Source organism: Canis lupus, chromosome 1, assembly GCF_011100685.1.
Source record: "Canis lupus familiaris isolate Mischka breed German Shepherd chromosome 1, alternate assembly UU_Cfam_GSD_1.0, whole genome shotgun sequence".
Lineage (NCBI taxonomy): Eukaryota > Metazoa > Chordata > Mammalia > Carnivora > Canidae > Canis > Canis lupus.
The window spans coordinates 62,434,804-62,450,843 of NC_049222.1; the positions used below are offsets into that span (position 1 = coordinate 62,434,804).

Consider the following 16,040-nt stretch of genomic DNA (forward strand, 5'->3'; position numbering starts at 1 on the left):
TCTGAAATATTGGTTTTCCATTTTGTTTTTCTCAAGAAACATTTTTGTTACCCCTTTAATTTTTTCTTTGATCTGTTAGTTATTCATAATTTCTATATGTTCATGAATTTTCCAGTTTTCCTCTTTCTGTTAAGTTCTAGTTTCATGCCATTGTGGTCAGAAAGATACTTGGTATGATTTCAGTCTTCTTGAATTTGCCTGTTTTGTGGCCTAACATATGGTGTTATCCTAGAAAATGTTCCATGTGCTCTTTTTAAAAAAATTAATAAAATTCAATTTGCCAACATATAGTGTAATACCCAGTGCTCATCTCATCATGTGCTCCTGAAAAAATATGTATTCTGTTGTTGTTGGATAGAATGTTCTGTACATGTCTGTTAGATCCGTTTGGTCTATAGTATTGCTCCTATCTTCTGTTTCCTTATTAATTCTCTGTCTAGATGCCCTACCCATTGTTGAGAGTTTGGGTATTAAAATCCCCAACTATTATTATACTACCATTCATTTTTCCTTTTATGTCTGTTAATTTTATTTTATATATATTTAGGTGCTCCAATATTGGGAACATACATTTCTACAATTGTTATGTTTTATTATTGACCCCTTCATCATTACATAAATGACTTTGTCTCTATTTGCCATATTTAGTTAAAGTCTATTATGTCTAATATAAGTACAGCTAACCCTGTTGTGTTGTTTTCACCATTTGCTTGAAATGATTTTCTGTCCCTTAACTTTCATTCTGTGTGCTTTTAAAGCTAAAGTGAATCTCCTATAGAAAACATATTGCTGGATCATTTTTTTAATCCACTCAGCCATTCTATTTCTTTTGATTGAGAATTTAATCTATACATTTAAGTAATTATTGGTAGATAAGGACTTTCTGCTGTCTTTTTGTTGTCTTCTGGTTGTTTTGTAGATTCGTTGTTTCTTGTTTTTATCTTGCTGTCTTTTTTCATGTTTTGATGTCTTTTGGTATCAGTAGTTTTAACTTCTTTGTCATGTTCTTTTGTGCAATTGGTACAGGTTTTTCCCTTGTGGTTACCATGGGGCTTACATAAAACATCTTAAAATTCTGACACCCTACTTTAACGTGATAATAACTTGAAAACAATCCCTAAACTTTACACTTTTGCTTCTTCTTCCCCTCACATTTTAGGCTATTGCTGTTACAATTTACATATTTTTTATATCGTATAAATAATAAGATTATTGTAGTTATGGTTTTCTTTATTCTGTTTATTTACTTATTTATTTATTTGGAGAGAGAGAGAGAGAGAGAGAGTGCAAGTGTGAGTTGGGGGAGGAGCAGAGGGAGAAGAAGAGAGAAAATCTTAAGCCAGCTCCATGATCAGTGTAGAGCCTGATGTGGGACTTAATATCACAACCCTCAGATCATGATCTGAGCTGAAATCAAAAGTCGGATGCTTAACCGACTGAGCCACCCAGCTTTTGTTTGCTCTGGAAAGTTTTTATCCCTCCTTCATTTTTTTTAATAAATTTATTTTTTTATTGGTGTTCAATTTACCAACATACAGAATAACACCCAGTGCTCATCCTGTCAAGTGCCCCCCTCAGTGCCCGTCACCCATTCACCCCCACCCCCCACCCTCCTCCCCTTCCACCACCCCTAATTTGTTTCCCAGAGTTAGGAGTCTTTATGTTCTGTCTCCCTTTCTGATATTTCCCACACATTTCTTCTCCCTTCCCTTATATTCCCTTTCACTATTATTTATATTCCCCAAATGAATGAGAACATATAATGTTTGTCCTTCTCTGATTGACTTACTTCACTCAGCATAATACCCTCCAGTTCCATCCACGTTGAAGCAAATGGTGGGTATTTGTCGTTTCTAATGGCTGAGTAATATTCCATTGTATACATAAACTACATCTTCTTTATCCATTCATCTTTCGATGGTCTTCCACAGTTTGGCTATCGTGGACATTGCTGCTAGAAACATCGGGGTGCAGGTGTCCTGGCATTTCATTGCATCTGTATCTTTGGGGAAAATCCCCAACAGTGCAATTGCTGGGTCGTAGGGCAGGTCTATTTTTAACTCTTTGAGGAACCTCCACACAGTTTTCCAGAGTGGCTGCACCAGTTCACATTCCCACCAACAGTGTAAGAGGGTTCCCTTTTTTCCATATCCTCTCCAACATTTGTGGTTTCCTGCCTTGTTAATTTTCCCCATTCTCACTGGTGTGAGGTGGAATCTCATTGTGGTTTTGATTTGTATTTCCCTAATGGCAAGTGATGCAGAGCATTTTCTCATGTGCGTGTTGGCCAAGTCTATGTCTTCCTCTGTGAGATTTCTGTTCATGTCTTTTGCCCATTTCATGATTGGATTGAACCCAGAAGTAGACCCTGAACTTTATGGTCAACTAATATTCGATAAAGGAGGAAAGACTATCCATTGGAAGAAAGACAGTCTCTTCAATAAATGGTGCTGGGAAAATTGGACATCCACATGCAGAAGAATGAAACTAGACCATTCTCTTTCACCATACACAAAGATAAACTCAAAATGGATGAAAGATCTAAATGTGAGACAAGAGTCCATCAAAATCCTAGAGGAGAACACAGGCAACACCCTTTTGAACTCGGCCACAGTAACTTCTTGCAAGATACATCATGAATGCAAAAGAAACAAAAGCAAAAATGAACTATTGGGACTTCATCACAATAAGAAGCTTTTGCACAGCAAAGGATACAGTCAACAAAACTAAAAGACAACCTACAGAATGGGAGAAGATATTTGCAAATGACGTATCAGATAAAGGGCTAGTTTCCAAGATCTATAAAGAACTTATTAAACTCAACACCTCCTTCATTTCTGAAAGAAAGCTTTTCTTGGTGCACTATTCTCACTTGATTTTTTTTTCTTTCAATATTTTGAATATGTCATCCTAGACTGTGCTAGCCTGAAATGATTCTATTTCTAGGTCACTGATTTATTCTTCTGCATGGTTGAGTCTACTTTTGAAACTCTTTACTGAATTCTTCAGTTCAATAATTTATTTTTCAATGCTAGAATTTCTGGTTTTTGTTTTTTCTGATGGCTTCTGTTGCTTTGTTGAACTTCTTGTTTTGTTCATGAATGTTTTCCTAATTTCATTTAGTTGTCTGTGTGTTCTTGTAGTTCACTAAACTTTAAGAGGATTATTTGGAATTTTTTGTCTGACAGTTCATAGCTATTTCTTTAACATCAGTTATTAGAGCTATGTTAGTTTCCTTTGGTGGTTTACCTGTTTGTTTGTTTGTTTTTATGATTTTTGATTCTTTATATTGCTATCAGTGCATTTGAGTAATTGAGTTCCTTTTCTAGATTTTACAGGTTTGCTTTAGCAGAAAGAGTTGCTCACAAGTCAGCTCATTTGGGTTTCTGAGAGTGTTGGCTAGTAATATCCCTGGGAGATGAGACCTGCTACTGTGGTCTATTCTGGGGTGAGGTAACTGTTTGAGATCTGAGGTCAGGGATGGAGCTAGTGTGCCACTGGCTGAGAACAGTTGGATAGGACTGCTGGTTTGGTTCTAATGGGGCTATGAATTTGCTTCTCTGCCCTTGGAGGGCAGCAGGATAGGTCCCAGGGCCTGTATAGCTCTTTGTTTGGGAACCCAAATGAAGCAAGATTGTTCACTGAATTCTCTGGTGAGATGAGGCCACTGGTTTTGCTCTATAGATGGAGAAATTCATATGCTATGTTCCCTGTTCAAGTAATACTATAAGCAGAGCTGGTGAATGGACTACACAGCTTCCTGAGTGTTCTGGTTGGGTTCTTTGGTCAGGAAGGCTGAAGGCTGAAGTCAGTAATGAATGGGGAATAGTTTTTCTGCTTAGGTGCAATGGGAGAAGGAGCTTTAAAACTGGTAAAGATTTTTGTTGTCTAATCTCAAGCTGACCCATGCCCCAAGTTCCTTGGCCAAATAGAACCACTGTCTTTGCTCTGAAAACAATTGGCTCTGCGTGCATTTCTGTCAGATCAAGCATCAGTGGGCCCCACAACTTCTAGGTATTCTCACTAGCCCTTCTGGTCACATATGGCCAAGAGCCACGGTGGGTGGGGCCGTGTTTCAGCTCCCTTGTCTGGGCAGGAAGGAGAAGGGCCACTTCAGGAAAATCCTTTATGCTCAGAATTGGCTTTGCTCTGGGGGCAGTCGGCTCACCTCTCTGCTCAATGCTCTTCCACACTTCTTTCAGGTGTTCCCCTAGCCCTTTTGGCCAGATATGGCCAGGAGACCCTCTCCATAGTGGGTGATATGTCACTCAGCTTTCTGCTAGGTGGGGGCAAACTAGGCTCTAGGGCCAGCAAAACTTCTTGTTTGAGGATCCAAACCAGGCATATATGCACCCCATTGAGTTCTCTGATCGGAGTGTACCTCTGACTTGGTTCTGCAGATGAGCAAAACTACTAGTTTGGATTAGTACTTGTGCACTGTAGTTATGAACTCAGTCTGCTAAGATCTCTGTGCTGGTGCTTATAGGCCCTCCTCCCTTCTCTGTCATAATCAAATTCTCAGTGATTGAGGGCTGCTGAGTCCCCTGCAATCCCCCTGGGGCGAGATCAGAGTAGAGGCTCCCATAAAGCAATCCACAATGCTGGGGGGAAGCTGGTTGACTCCTGTGGGTTCTCTTTTTCCCACTGGAAGAACTAGAGACTCAGAAGAGACGTTTTCATGTGCTACTGTACTGGCCTGGCATAGGGGCAGTGTGGGCAACAGGTAGTTGCTTCTCTTACCCTTGTGATGCAGTCTGTCTTGTTCTGTGGTTATGGGGGTGCTGGAGCCTCACTTTCCTGTTCTAGCATTCTTTCAGTGGTATCTTGTTTTTGAATTGTTATATTCTTGTGAGGAAATTGACCTATGGCACCACCTTGGTGAGGTTAGTCTAGTATTTATAGGGCTCTGAGAATGATTAAATGATATATAATACATTTAAAATGTGAAGCTGCACATAGTAAATACTCAAAAGGTGCTGTAATTATTTTTCTGTTGCTTCTGTAGCAAATTAGCACAAACCCAATGGCCTAAACCAACACAAATTTATTACCTTCTAGTTTTCTTGGTCAGAAATCAAAAATAGGTCTCTTTGGGCCAAAATCCAGGTGTTGGCAGGACTGGATTCTTTCTGGAAGTTTTGGGGAGAATTCATTTCCTTCCCTTTTCTAGCTTTAGAGGCTACTCACATTCCTTGGCTTATAGATACTTATCATTTTGACCTCTGTTTGTGTTGTCATATATCTTTTTTTTTTTCTGCCTCCCTCTTTATTTTATAAGGACCCTTGTGACTACATTGAACCCACCTGGATGATCCAAGCTAATTTCCCATCTCCATATCTTTATCTTAATTATATCTACAAAGTCCCCTTTGCCTTATAAGGTGACATATTTGCAGATTTTAGAAATTAGGGTGTGTCCTTCTTTGGAGGGGCCATTATTCAGGCTCTTCCCAGGTGCTCTGAATTTGGCAATAGATGTAGAGTTTATTGTTGTTGTTGTTTTTTTCATTTTTTTAACCCTTTATTATTTTATTATTTTTTTTAAATAATAAATTTATTTTTTATTGGTGTTCAATTTACCAACATAGAGAATAACACCCAAGGCTCATCCCGTCAAGTGCCCCCCTCAGTGCCCATCACCCATTCACCCCCACCCCCCGCCCTCCTCCCCTTCTATCACTACTAGTTCGTTTCCCAGAGTTAGGAGTGTTTATGTTCTGTCTCCCTTTCTGATATTTCCCACACATTTCTTCTCCCTTCCCTTATATTCCCTTTCACTATTATTTATATTCCCCACATGAATGAGAACATATAATGTTTGTCCTTCTCCGATTGACTTACTTCACTCAGCATAATACCCTCCAGTTCCATCCACGTTGAAGCAAATGGTGGGTATTTGTCGTTTCTAATGGCTGAGTAATATTCCATTGTATACATAAACCACATCTTCTTTATCCATTCATCTTTCGATGGATACCGAGGCTCCTTCCACAGTTTGGCTATTGTGGACATTGCTGCTAGAAACATCGGGGTGCAGGTGTCCCGGCGTTTCATTGCATCTGAATCTTTGGGGTAAATCCCCAACAGTGCAATTGCTGGGTCGTAGGGCAGGTCTATTTTTTAACTCTTTGAGGAACCTCCACACAGTTTTCCAGAGTGGCTGCACCAGTTCACATTCCCACCAACAGTGTAAGAGGGTTCCCTTTTTTCCATATCCTCTCCAACATTTGTGGTTTCCTGCCTTGTTAATTTTCCCCATTCTCACTGGTGTGAGGTGGAATCTCATTGTGGTTTTGATTTGTATTTTCCCTGATGGCAAGTGATGCAGAGCATTTTCTCATGTGCATGTTGGCCATGTCTATGTCTTCGTCTGTGAGATTTCTGTTCATGTCTTTTGCACATTTCATGATTGGATTGCTTGTTTCTTTGGTGTTGAGTTTAATAAGTTCTTTATAGATCTTGGAAACTAGCCCTTTATCTGATACATCATTTGCAAATATCTTCTCCCATTCTGTAGGTTGTCTTTTAGTTTCATTGACTGTATCCTTTGCTGTGCAAAAACTTCTTATCTTGATGAAGTCCCAATAGTTCATTTTTGCTTTTGTTTCTTTTGCATTTGTGGATGAATCTTGCAAGAAGTTACTGTGGCTGAGTTCAAAAAGGGTGTTGCCTGTGTTCTCCTCTAGGATTTTGATGGAATCTTGTCTCACATTTAGATCTTTCATCCATTTTGAGTTTATCTTTGTGTATGGTGCAAGAGAGTGGTCTAGTTTCATTCTTCTGCATGTGGATGTCCAATTTTCCCAGCACCATTTATTGAAGAGACTGTCTTTCTTCCAATGGATAGTCTTTCCTCCTTTATCAAATATTAGTTGACCATAAAATTCAGGGTCCACTTCTGGGTTCTCTATTCTGTTCCATTGATCTATTTGTCTGTTTTTGTGCCAGTACTACACTGTCCATTGATGACCACAGCTTTGTAGTACAACCTGAAATCTGGCACTGTGATGCCCCCAGATATGGTTTTCTTTTTTAAAATTCCCCTGGCTATTCGGGGTCTTTTCTGATTCCAAACAAATCTTAAAATAATTTGTTCTAACTCTTTGAAGAAAGTCCATGGTATTTTGATAGGGATTGCATTAAATGTGTAAATTGCCCTGGGTAACATTGACATTTTCACAATATTAATTCTGCCAATCCATGAGCATGGAATATTTTTCCATCTCTTTGTGTCTTCCTCAATTTCTTTCAGAAGTGTTCTATAGTTTTTAGGGTATAGATCCTTCACCTCTTTGGTTAGGTTTATTCCTAGGTATCTTATGCTTTTGGGTGCAATTGTAAATGGGATTGACTCCTTAATTTCTCTTTCTTCAGTCTCATTGTTAGTGTATAGAAATGCCATTGATTTCTGGGCATTGATTTTGTATCCTGCCACGCTACCAAATTGCTGTATGAGTTCTAGCAATCTTGGGGTGGAGACTTTTGGGTTTTCTATGTAGAGTATCATGTCATCGGCGAAGAGGGAGAGTTTGACTTCTTCTTTGCCAATTTGAATGCCTTTAATGTCTTTTTGTTGCCTGATTGCTGAGGCTAGGACTTCCAGTACTATGTTGAATAGCAGTGGTGAGAGTGGACATCCCTGTCTGTTCCTGATCTTAGGGGAAAGGCTTCCCCATTGAGTATGATATTTGCTGTGGGCTTTTCATAGATGGCTTTTAAGATGTCGAGGAATGTTCCCTCTATCCCTACGCTCTGAAGAGTTTTGATCAGGAATGGATGCTGTATTTTGTCAAATGCTTTCTCTGCATCTAATGAGAGGATCATATGGTTCTTGGTTTTTCTCTTGCTGATATGATGAATCACATTGATTGTTTTACGAGTGTTGAACCAGCCTTGTGTCCTGGGGATAAATCCTACTTGGTCATGGTGAATACTTTTCTTAATGTACTGTTGGATCCTATTGGCTAGTATCTTGTTGAGAATTTTTGCATCCATGTTCATCAGGGATATTGGTCTGTAATTCTCCTTTTTGGTGGGGTCTTTGTCTGGTTTTGGAATTGAGGTGATGCTGGCCTCATAGAATGAATTTGGAAGTACTCCATCTCTTTCTATCTTTCCAAACAGCTTTAGTAGAATAGGTATGGTTTCTTCTTTAAACGTTTGATAGAATTCCCCTGGGAAGCCATCTGGCCCTGGACTCTTGTGTCTTGGGAGGTTTTTGATGACTGCTTCAATTTCCTCCCTGGTTATTGGCCTGTTCAGGTTTTCTATTTCTTCCTGTTCCAGTTTTGGTAGTTTGTGGCTTTCCACGAATGCGTCCATTTCTTCTAGATTGCCTAATTTATTGGCGTATAGCTGTTCATAATATGTTTTTAAAATCGTTTGTATTTCCTTGGTGTTGGTAGTGATCTCTCCTTTCTCATTCATGATTTTATTAATTTGAGTCTTCTCTCTCTTCTTTTTAATAATGCTGGCTAATGGTTTATCTATCTTATTAATTCTTTCAAAGAACCAACTCCTGGTTCTGTTGATCTGTTCCACAGTTCTTCTGGTCTTGATTTCGTTGAGTTCTGCTCGAATCTTTATTAGCTCTCTTCTTATCCTGGGTGTAGGATCCATTTGCTGTTTTTTCTCTAGCTCCTTTATGTGTAAGGTTAGCTTTTATATTTGAGTTCTTTCCAGTTTTTGGATGGATGCTTGTATTGCAATGTATTTCCCCCTTAGGACTGCTTTTGCTGCATCCCAAAGATTTTGAATGGTTGTATCTTCATTCTCATTAGTTTCCATGAATCTTTTTAATTCTTCCTTAATTTCCTGGTTGACCCTTTCATCTTTTAGCAGGATGGTCCTTAACTTCCACGTGTTTGAGGTCCTTCCAAACTTCTTGTTGTGATTTAGTTCTAATTTCAAGGCATTATGGTCTCAGAATATGCAGGGGACGATCCCAATGTTTTGGTATAGGTTCAGACCCGATTTGTGACCCAATATGTGGTCTATTCTGGAGAAAGTTCCATGTGCACTTGAGAAGAATGTGTATTCAGTTGAGTTTGGATGTAAAGTTCTGTAGATATCTGTGAAATCCATCTGGTCCAGTGTATCATTTAAAGCTCTCGTTTCTTTGGAGATATTGTGCTTAGAAGACCTATTGAGTATAGAAAGAGCTACATTGAAGTCACCAAGTATAAGTGTATTATTATCTAAGTATTTCTTCACTTTGGTTATTAATTGATTTAAATATTTGGGATCTCCCACATTCGGGGCATATATATTGAGGATTGTTAAGTCCTCTTGTTGGATAGATCCTTTAAGTATGATATAGTGTCCCTCTTCATCTCTCACTACAGTCTTCAGGGTAAATTTTAGTTTATCTGATATGAGGATGGCTACCCCTGCTTTCTTTTGAGGACCATTTGAATGGTAAATGGTTCTCCAACCTTTTATTTTCAGGCTGTAGGTGTCCTTCTGTCTAAAATGAGTCTCTTGTAGACAGCAAATAGATGGGTCCTACTTTTTTATCCAGTCTGAAACCCTGTGCCTTTTGATGGGGTCATTAAGCTCGTTCACGTTCAGAGTTACTATTGAGAGATATGAGTTTAGTGTCATCATGATATCTATTCATCCTTGTTTTTGTGGATTGTTCCACTGAACTTCTTCTTAAAGGGGAATTTTAAGAGTCCCCCTTAAAATTTCTTGCAGAGCTGGTTTGGAGGTCACATATTCTTTCAGTTGCTGCCTGTCTTGGAAGTTCTTTATCTCTCCTTCCATTTTGAATGAGAGCCTTGCTGGATAAAGTATTCTTGGTTGCATGTTCTTCTCATTTAGGACCCTGAATATATCCTGCCAGCCCTTTCTGGCCTGCCAGGTCTCTGTGGAGAGGTCTGCTGTTACCCTAATACTCCTCCCGATAAAAGTCAAGGATTTCTTGTCTCTTGCTGCTTTAAGGATCTTCTCTTTATCTTTGGAATTTGCAAGCTTAACTATTAGATGTCGAGGTGTTGAAGGTTTTTATTGATTTTAGGGGGGGATCTCTCTATTTCCTGGATCTGAATGCCTGTTTCCCTTCCCAGATTAGGAAAGTTTTCAGCTATGATTTGTTCAAATACATATTCTGGCCCTCTGGCCCTTTCGGCGCCCTCGGGAACCCCAATTAAACGTAGGTTTTTCTTCCTCAGGCTGTCGTTTATTTCCCTTAATCTATCCTCATGGTCTTTTAATTGTTTGTCTGTCTCTGTTTTCCTCAGTTTCCCTCTTTGCCATCAACCTGTCTTCTTTGTCACTCACTCGTTCTTCCACCTCGTTAACCCTCGTCGTTAGGACTTCTAGTTTGGATTGCATCTCATTCAATTGATTTTTAATTTCTGCCTGATTGGATCTAAATTCTGCAGTCATGAAGTCTCTTGAGTCCTTTATGCTTTTTTCTAGAGCCACCAGTAGCTTTATAATAGTGCTTCTGAATTGGCTTTCTGACATTGAATTGTAATCCAGATTTTGTAACTCTGTGGGAGAGAGGACTGTTTCTTTCTTTTGAGGTGAGGTTTTCCTTCTAGTCATTTTGCTCAGTGCAGAGTGGCAAAAAACAAGTTGTATTGGGAAAAGGAGAAAAAGAGAGAGAAAGAAGGAAATAAAAGAGAAAAAGAAAAAAGGAAGAAAAAAAGAAAAAAGAGAAGAAAAAGAGAAAAAGAAAGGAAAAAAAAGGTGGGGGAAGCAAACAGAAATCAAAAAGAAAAAAAGAAAAGAAAAGAAAAAACCACGGGGGAGTATCTTCTGCTTCTGTATACTTTAAGTCCCTTGACTTCCCCTGGAACTTGTCCGTCTAGCTGGTCTTCTGGGGGAGGGGCCAGTTGTGCTGATTTTCAGGTGTTAGCCCTTGGGGGAGCTGCTCTGCCCCCTGCCTGGTGCAGGGCTCAGTGGGGGTTGTTTACCCCGTGAGGCCCCAGGACGAACAACCCCAGAGGCCGGGGCAGCTCTGGAGCCCTGGAGTCAGCTCCCGCTGTAGCTACAGAGCTCTCCGTCTGCAGGGCCTGGAGGCTCCGGGGCGGGGCCGCTGATCTGCTCAGCTCGGGGCAGGAGCGTCCTTGCTGTCCTGGGCCCTCCCGGCCTCTGCCTGTCACGGGGGGAGGCTGGATCCTGGGCTGTGTCCTGGCGCCCTGTTCTCCGGGGCCTGCACTGTTGGATTCGCGCTCCCGGCACAGCCGCCTCTGTGGAGCCGCTGCCCGAGCCCCTCTGAGCTGCTCATGGAGCCGAGCAGCCCCCTCTGCACGGAGCCTCTTCCTCCGCCCGAGCCCCTCTGAACTGCTCTGGGTCCCGCCGTGCGCGCTGCAGCCCTTAGGGAGCTCGGCGCACTCTCCCAGGGCGCAGGTGCCTGTTACTGTCCCGGGGAACCCGAGGGCATCCCTGCCCTCCTGGGGTCCTGCTCCAACTCCCTGCGAGCCCCTTTCCGCCCGGGAAGGTTGGTGCAGCTCCTGCTTCTCCGGGACGGGGCTCTCCCGTCCTGGGGACACTCGCCCCGGGCCTCAGCCCGGCTCCTTGCTCCCCCTTGGAGGCCTTTTGTTTCTTCCCCCCCCCCCCCCCCATCTTCCTACCTTGATAGAAGCACGAACTCTTCTCACTGTAGCATTCTAGCTGGTCTCTCTTTAAATCTCAGGCCGAATTCGTAGATTTTCAGGATGATTTGAAGGTTTTCTAGGTAATTTGGTGGGGACAGGTGATTTGGGGACGCTACTCTTCCGCCGTCTTGCCCCTCCCTCCCTATTGTTGGTTAATGAATGTTTATTCTCCTTAATCTTTTTATAATTGTTGTCTGTGGAAAATAACCTAATCATTTAAGAACATGTTTTAATATTATTCAAAAATAAATAACACATTTGTGAAGTATTTACATGAAACTTTTAATGAATAATCTAGTTTGTTTTCTTTAGGTCACCTCTGAAAAAGCATACTGCTACCACTTTTAAATAATGTGTGGTCTTCATCATGCCTCAAACAGTATACTCAAAATTTAATCACATGATACCTATGCAATTTACTGTTTTTTCAAAATGAAAATATGCCTTTTATATAAGATGTGTTTTCAAATAAATAATTGTTATTTTAATTAATAAATTATAGAACTGGTGTGAAATGAATTTGACTTTAGTTTTATTTCTACGAATCATCTTTGCTTGAATGCCCCTCTATAGTTTAAATTCAATAAGGTTGTAGATTGTTTTATGTGCTTTGATGGTACTGGGCACGCCTTTGCACATAGTATACATTCATATAAATGAATGAATTTAAGAGTGGATTTCATAGCAGGGGGAAATAAGTGAAGGAATTTTGGATGACACTGAGGAGCTACTTTAGGTCCCCTTTTTCACCTTTTTTTGATCCTGCTATGAAAGTATTTCTTTAGGAGACTTAAACTTTCTGATACCTTTCACAATTATTTTCTTGGACATAATCTAAGATATCAAATCTGGAAGTCATGGTTATTGTTTTCTATGAAAAAAGATAAAAAGTATATTGACGGTCCTAAATGAATAGCAATTACTAAATCTTATAACATTATCAAATCTAGAGAAAACAAATTTATGATACTATCTATTGAGAAAATCTCTTGGGGTTACCTTCCGATTTCCTATCCCCTTCCCCCAAATTCTAGTAAATAGAAGGGCTTTAATGTAAAACAATGTTAAGTTGGACTCTAGCTAACAAAGCAAAATTTTGTTTTTGATTTTGTTATTCCTCAGTTATAGAGATAAAGGTGGTATATTATGATGAAATATCTCAACAAAACTGCCCTTGTCTAATGAATGCGACCTGAAAACATTTGACCTCTTTTATACATGAGTGAGTAGAGTAAGTGACTATCCTGGAAACAAAACTTGAGTCTATGGCTTGTGTTTGAATTTAATTTAGAAAGCCAGAAATAAAAGTTGCCACAAATTGTAACATTTAGAAAGCCAGAAATATAATATGCTATGAATTTTAACTAGGAATACCTTGCAAAAAAAAAAAAAGAAAGAAAGAAAAAATACTTTGCAACCTTGAAGAATTTAAAAACTTTTCCTCTTAGTTTTTGGAAATATCAAGCTAATTTAAAGGTTCATAACTTTAATTTATCCTCTTTTCCAGATGGTATCAGTCCTGACATAGAGAATTGGAATTAAAGAGATATGGAGAAGGAAGCAAGTCTTACAGAAAGTATGATTGTTTTTAAAAACAAAAACAAAACAAAACAAAACAAAAAACCCATGAGGTGTTTTCAGTCACTTCGGTGAGAAGGAGAAAAACAAATTGAGCTGAAAGGATAAAGCTTGATTGTGAATATTATGTAAGTGAAAAAAAACCCAAAACACCTCACCTGTAGTGTGATTGCAAATAATTCCATTGTTACAGGCACATCTTGTTACTTTTTAAAATTTGTCACTTGTTATTCTCCAAACTGCCAGAGGATTTTTAATTTGGTATTTACTTACAAGTGAAAGTAAGATTTTTCTAGTGCATTTATTCCCTCTTCCACAAATGCCTGCAGCCCACAGCAAGCTACAAAAGGATTGATTTTTGATTCTTTAAGAGCTCTTCCGGGCTTCAATAATACCCTCTTCTGTACGCTCTAGTAGTGGAACAATGTCATAAATTCTTTCGACCTTCACAGCTTGACCTTCCTTTTGTATTTAAAGCCAGAATGTAGGCTTCATAAACAGCAGGCATTGTAATGCTTGAGAGATTTGCGTAGGCATTATTTATGCCAGCCAATAACTATGGTTGCTTTTATATAAATATAACCAATATTTTGGCTGAGAAAGTAGAACAGCTGACCATATCCTCTAAAAATAGGTTGATTCTGTATATATTTGTTTAAGTTAGTATGTTAGTTCCAAATAAGAGTTTTATTCTATATTGGTGTTTAAATTTTATCTTGAAACTACATACCAGAATAGTTGAGACTTGGTTCAGAATATTTAAGATTAAGAATCCTGACTTAATTGTAAGATTATTGATTATGTCCTGGGGTAGAGGAGAAATATATGGAGTACAAAAGAGCCTGCAATTTAAAAGAGATTGTGTATATTGTCCCTCTGCAGTAGTAGGGTTTAGTCCTGCCCAAGGCAAGCTAATGGAGTCCTCTAGAATAGATGCACATTCCAAATCTTACAGTTTTGACATGAATTGTGGTTTTAAATTATTATCAGATTTGTTGTCTTTTTAATATTCTATTTAGGGAGTGTTTGAATTTTCAGAAGCAATTTTTTTGTTCATTGAGGACCCTGATATTTTTGTAATATATATTTACTTTTAAAAAATATTTTATTTAAATTCAATTTGCCAACATACAGTATAACACCCAGCGCTCATCTCATCATGTACCCTCCTTAATGTATATATTTACTTTTAAAACATGGATATCAATTTAAGAGAGCTGATACTCTTGAATGATATTCCATTTTTGAAGTAAAAGTCTTTTTATTTACTTTTGAATGGACTATTTATCCATTTTCCAATTAGTTCATCAGTTTCATATTCAATTTGGAGGCACAGACATTTATTTCAGGATAGGAAAAGTAAATCGCCTAATTGCTATATGACTCTTATGATCATCACCATCACCATCATAGATAACAATAATAATAATAGTAATAATCCAAAACCTGTACTATATGCAAGCTGTTACGAGTATTTGCATGTATTAACTCATTAATACTCATCACAACTCTCTAAGGAAAATAATATTCTATTTTACAGATGAGAAATCTGAAGGCTGGAGAAATCAAGTGACTTGCCTAAAGGTAGGTGCCCAGCTAGTAAGGGGCAGAACTTCAGGTAGCCACTATTACCTGTTAATAAATCCTGTGTTATTATTTTGAGAATTTAGCATTACATATTTTACTCTACTGTCATTTAGTAGTGTTCAATGGCTATATTTGTGTTAGGTTTATATTTATTATTATTACCATTGAAATTCATAATTTTAAATGACCTCTAATCACAGATATATATTAATATTAAGAGCGGTGGGTGCCCAGACTGCTGAGGATATGGTTGAGACAATGTTGTGAATGTTCACTGGCTGGGATTTAAATGTGCCTGTACTTAGAGGAATTCAAAATGATTAAGAGATTGTCTTTACTTTCAAGAAGTTTCCAGTCTTGAACAAGTGTTTATGATCTAAAGATAAAAAGATTTGGGGCCTGAGTGGTTCATTGTGTTAAGCATCTAACTCTTGATTTCACTTCAGGTTGTAATCTCAGGGTTATAGGATCAAGCCCTACAAAGGACTCTGTGCTTAGCCGGGAGTCTGCTTCTCTCCCTCTCCTTCTGCCCCACCCCCTCCATCTAAAATAAATAAATACATCTTAAAAAAATAAATAAAAAGATCTACTGAATATTGCCTGGCTGAGGTAAATTCTAAATATCTAAATATTTAGGATTTAAACAAATAATTAAGATCGGCATGACTCCACAACTTCTCTTTAACAGCCCCTGTGCCTCTGCCACCCAGAACCACAACATTCTCCCTTTCATTAATATTTTTTATTTATTTTGAGACATTGAACTCTCCTTTCTAGGGCCTTACCTCATGCTGTTCTTCTCTCTAAAACACACCTCATCCTCCTTGTAGTTTTACTACCATCATCAACCTATTGCCCTATACAATAGGGCAGTGGCTTAGTGAACAATTATTGAGTGAATCAATGCACTTCCTGGTGCCTTGAATGTTTTCCACATGACATTTCTGCAGCAAATATACCCATATACTTAAAAAACATATATTTTATTTATTTATTTTAGAGAGATATATAGAGAGAAACAGAGAGCACAAATGAGCAGAGGGAGAGGGAGAAGCAGACTCCCTGCTGAGTGAGGAGCCTGATGTGGGGCTTGATTCTAGGACCCTGGGACCATGACCTGAGCCAAATACAGATGCTTAACTAATTGAGCCACCCAGATGCCCCCATATACATACACTTTTAAATAATTATCTGAGGTAAAAAAACAATGCCTTTATCAAATACCTACAACCTAAGAAATTGATATAAACACAAACTAAATCATATGAA

At 38.8% G+C, this 16,040-nt stretch overlaps 1 long non-coding RNA gene across 1 annotated transcript in view; it reads left to right on the top strand.

Moving 5' to 3' along the window:
- The window catches only part of LOC119870786, a 70,774-nt gene that overhangs the window by 10,730 nt on the left and 44,004 nt on the right, over positions 1-16,040 (top strand). The window contains exons 3-4 of the long non-coding RNA XR_005353860.1: positions 13,114-13,312; positions 14,725-14,768. This is a non-coding gene — a long non-coding RNA (uncharacterized LOC119870786). The remainder of the gene's footprint in view (positions 1-13,113; positions 13,313-14,724; positions 14,769-16,040) is intronic.